General features: G+C 37.6%; 1 non-coding gene across 1 annotated transcript; it reads right to left on the bottom strand.

The window, feature by feature from the left end:
- Positions 1-3,502: 3,502 nt before the first annotated feature.
- On the bottom strand, positions 3,503-3,609 carry LOC127089132 (small nucleolar RNA R71). Its single transcript, XR_007790906.1, has one exon. It is a non-coding gene; the product is annotated as a small nucleolar RNA R71 (small nucleolar RNA).
- Positions 3,610-4,977: the final 1,368 nt, after the last annotated feature.

Below are 4,977 nucleotides of genomic sequence, written 5' to 3' on the forward strand. Positions count from 1 at the left end.
TCGTTTTAATTTGTTGTTTAAAGGAAGCCCTGAAGGAAAAGCCGGCGGCACCGCTCAACTCAATCCGGCATCAACCCTACGAGTGCCAATTCAAGGTTACAATTCAATTGCAAACAGGTTTGCGTTACTATCGCCGCTTTACGTTCCGAATTCCCATGTGATATTATAATCGAATTCATAAATATATTTGAGGTTCTGTATGTAGATTTAAGTCTGCATGGATACCTTGAATTGTTGTAATGGATGCCGCTGTTTTTCGTTCTGTTTTGATCTTTGACCTTCTGACCTGTTTATTATAACCATGCTTTGTTTACCTGATACTATTACTGCTTTGGTGCAACTCCTCGATTACACCCTGCTTTGGTATGCTAACCCGTTTGTTGAATTTTGCAAAGGTTCATATGGCCCAGGAAAAGATTGCCGTTAGGTCTTCCACTTTATTTGTGGGATACCCTTGTGGAGGCTCACCCTAAATTGCTTAATTAATTTTGATGTGTTAATTTTAATAATTAATTTTAATAATTAATTTTAATGTATTATTTTTAACGTATTGATTTTAATGTGGAGATTCATCATAATTATTTAATGGATTTTAAAATACGGCCTTTAAATACGTGATCTTGGACCTCTCTTTGCTGCCTTACGGTATTACGGTAACGGTCATGTCCCGCGAATGTAGGGATACACTTAGCAAAGACCCTTCGGTTAAATCATCATAAAATAAATCATGGTCCCTCGGATGTTGCCTTCGAAAATACGATTTTGTCCCTCGATGACCCTTCGGTGTAGCCTACGGTTAAATGATGATTGTCCCTTCGAATGCTAAGGTATCCTTACAACTGTTGCCTTCAATGACCTATCGATGACCCTACGATGACCCTTTTACATCCACAGGATAAAACTACTTATTTCTCAATAATAAGGACAGTTTTACCCTCATAAGGATAGGAAATACTCATAAAGACTTTGGGTCGGTATAACTCTTAATTGCTGGCTCACAACTTAAAACACTTTTTCGCACCTCACACCTTTCAAAATACCTTTAGAAAATCACCACTTGGTATACATTCATACTAGAATCATTACCGAGTTATATTTTTCTAAACAATTTTCAAAACTAAACGAGATAACCACTTTGTATACATTCATACAAGAATCATTACAAAGTTAAATTCTCTTTTCAAAACAATTTTCCAAACAATTCACAAACACCTTTTTTAGACAAAAATAATATAAGTGATCGAGCAATTAAGAGCCCATGGATAACCATGGATACAAAGGGTGCTAACACCTTCCCTTTGTATAATGTACCTCCCGAACCCAAAATCTAAATTAAGGTCTTTCCTGTTCTTTTCCACCTTTCCTTATTGGATAAAAGAAAAGTCGGTGGCGACTCTTGCTAACCGCGACATTGCGATTAAAACCACAAAAAGTCCAGTTCACCGTATGACAGACGCGTAACAGAAGCACGTTCTTCCTCTTTCTTCGCTTGACCAGTTGACGTGAGGAAACCTACTGAATGGAAGAAACAGTCACTTGATGGATTGATATAAATAGGACCAATTGTGGAACCCTGCTACTCTCGCTCAATTTTCCAGTTTTCGGCACCGCATTATTTTTACTGTTTTTCTTATTTTCCAGCACTCTACTTTCCTAGCAATTTTTATTTCCTTTTCTTTTCCAGTCAAATTTGAAGCATTCAATTAATTTTCTCACAATAGTTTCTACACCGGAAACTATTGTGTAATTTTTACTGGATCTAACCTTACGTTAGATCATAGTATTTTATTCCTTCGTTTTTATTTTCTTGTCCGATCGAAGATTGTAAGAACAAATCCAACCGGTTTGTGGTGAAGAGTTCAAGCATCGAAGCTAGGAATAATCAAGACTTCTATTAATTTTACAGGTTCTTTAATTTTATTGTTTAAATTTATATATTCTCTGCACTGCTATTTATTTATATTGTCTGTCCGATATGGCTGTATGTAAGCATAATTATTGTTTAGGCTTGTTTAGGCTTGTTTAGCATGTCTGGCTAAATAAACTTAGATATCGGTATGTAAAGTAAGCGGAATGAAGGAATCAAAACTAAGTTGGTTTAATTTTGTTTAAAAACATAATCACTCTTTTTATGGTCTCAATTTACAGAGTTAATACCATGGTTTTTGTACGAGAGTAAAAGACATAAAGAAGTTAAAATCAATAGAACAACGGTTTGAGCTTTTAACTGGACAGTATAAATTGGACATTAATTTTAAATCAGGGCGAAAGCAATTTTTAGAGTTAATTAAATTCTAATCATTTTCAAAAAGTATTTTTAAAGGTTAAATGTGAGGACGAGAGTTAAGCATTTAAGTTTAATTATATAATCTAAGTCAACAGAGCGAGAGTTTGAGACAAGGGTGTTTAAATGGTTAGCATTTTCTTAAAAAGAGTTTCTATAGATTCTATTGTTTTCAAAAAGTGATTTTGGACTTAACTAATTAGTGACAACGCACGTTAATATAAAATCATAGTCTATTCAACAGAGCGAGAGTTTGAGAAAAGGCTTTTAACTCAATAGTGTCTACTGAAAAGATTTACTTTAAAACTACGAAACCAACGAAGATTTGATTCCCTAATTACGACGAACTGCATACCGATATCCGCTTATTTGATATTTAATCTAGATCTTATTTTAGTTTTATTTTTTCCCCTAATCAACAAAGTATCATCCGCCTTAGCTTTACGAAGTAACCTTAGAAAACGGTATATCGATTCATAAGTCCCTGTGGGATCGATATCTTTTATTACTATGCGATTAGACTGTGCACTTGCAGTTAATACCCCAATAGACTCATAAAGTCGCGATCAAGTTTTTGGCGCCGTTGCCTGGGACTTTTATTTAGTCGATATCGTAACTCTTCCGTTACGCTGTAGAGACTAAGGCAATTTTTATTTCTTTCTTTTGTTGATTTGTATGCCACACACTCGCTCACAAGGCGAACCGTATTACTTATGAATCAACGACGTTGAACGATATCTCCGAGTCTTACGACGAATTCGGGAGTATCGTGTTGCAAACAATCTTCCGCCAATCGAAATTCCTGATCTCAAAAATCTTCTTCCTTCGCCGATACCCGAGATGGCAGAACCAGCTCGTGCTCTTCGAGATTACGCCGCTCCATCGCAAGACGAGCCGCATTCGAGTATTGCTCCACCCGCAATCGAAGCAAACAACTTCGAACTTAAACCTTCGCTGTTACAGGCAGTGCAACAGAATCAATTCTCTGGAAATCCTACCGAGGATCCAAACCTTCATTTATCCGTATTTGTTCAATACGCTGATACTGTTAAAGCTAATGGTGTCACTTCAGAGGCAATTCGACTTCGTCTTTTTCCTTTCTCGTGAAGAGATAAAGCTAGAAGATGGCTTCAGTCTCTTCCTTCCAACTCAGTCACCACATGGAATGAGTTAAAGAAAGTCTTTCTTGCCCGATATTTTCCTCCAAGCAAAACAGCTATGTTAAGAGCCCAGATAAATGGATTTAAACAGAAAGATAACGAGTCTCTTTTCGAAGCCTGGGAAAGATACAAAGACATGATGAGACTTTGTCCACACCATGGTTTAGAGGACTGGTTAGTAATTCATACCTTCTATAATGGTCTCTTATACAACACAAGGTTAACAATAGACGCCGCCGCAGGTGGTGCGCTTATGGATAAACCTTACGCTGACGCTTATCAACTTATCGAAAGCATGGCCCAAAACCATCATCAGTGGGGAAGCGACCGAACAATGGTAGAAAAACCTCAAACGAAAAGTGGCATGTACGAGATAAGTAGCCTTGATAATGTTAATGCAAAAGTGGATGCTCTTGCCCAGAAAATTGAAAGTTTAAATGTATCACCTCCAGCCGCCGTGGTTGTCGTGACTCAAAATTGCGAAGTCTGTGGAATCCAAGGTCACACTCCTACAGATTGTCAACTCCTAACAGGAATCCAAGCAGAGCAGGTGAACTACGCACAAGGAAATCCTTACTCGCATACCTATAACTCAAACTGGAAGAACCATCCTAATTTTTCATATAAGAGCAACAATGCCTTATACGCACCAGGACAAGCTCCCAATCAAGCCCCAGCTATACCACCTGGATATCAAAAGCCGACCCCATCTACACCTAACAATAACGTTCCTAGGAAATCCAACTTGGAAATCATGATGGAGAACTTCATAGCTTCTCAACAGCAAACCAATAAAGATTTCTTAAACCAGAATGTACACACTAACGAACAGATTAAACAACTAGCAAGTAAAGTAGATGCCTTGGCTACCCATAACAAAATGCTGGAAACACAAATATCACAAGTAGCTCAACAACAAGCGCCTACTGCTGCCCCAACTGGTACATTTCCTGGACAGCCCCAACCTAACCCGAAAAGCCACGCTCATGCAATTATATTAAGAAGTGGAACAGAGGTAGAAGGACCATCTGATCCAAGAATTGAAAACCAAAACTCTAAAAAGTCAACTGAGGAAGAAAATAAACCTAAGGAAAAGGAAGAGAGTAATAAGGAAACCGTAGAAAAGAAAGAACCTTATGTACCTCCACCACCTTACAAACCACTTATCCCTTATCCTCAGAGGCTAATTAAAACCAAAGATGCGGGCCAATTTAAAAATTTTGTTGACCTACTGAAACAATTAAACGTCACCATTCCTTTCACAGAAGCTATTACACAGATGCGCTCGTATGCTAAGTTCTTAAAAGAAATTCTTTCTAATAAAAGGAAACTTGAAGATAGCGAAACCGTTACACTCACTGCTGAATGTAGCGCTATAATCCAGAATATGCCTCCAAAACTTAAAGATCCTGGTAGTTTCTCTATACCCTGTCACATAGGAAAATTTGTCATAGACAAAGCTTTATGCGATTTAGGAGCCGGTATCAGTGTTATGCCCTTGTCCATATGCAAGAGACTTGAAATGGGAGAATT

Source organism: Lathyrus oleraceus, chromosome 5 (genome assembly GCF_024323335.1).
Source record: "Lathyrus oleraceus cultivar Zhongwan6 chromosome 5, CAAS_Psat_ZW6_1.0, whole genome shotgun sequence".
NCBI classification, from domain to species: domain Eukaryota; kingdom Viridiplantae; phylum Streptophyta; class Magnoliopsida; order Fabales; family Fabaceae; genus Lathyrus; species Lathyrus oleraceus.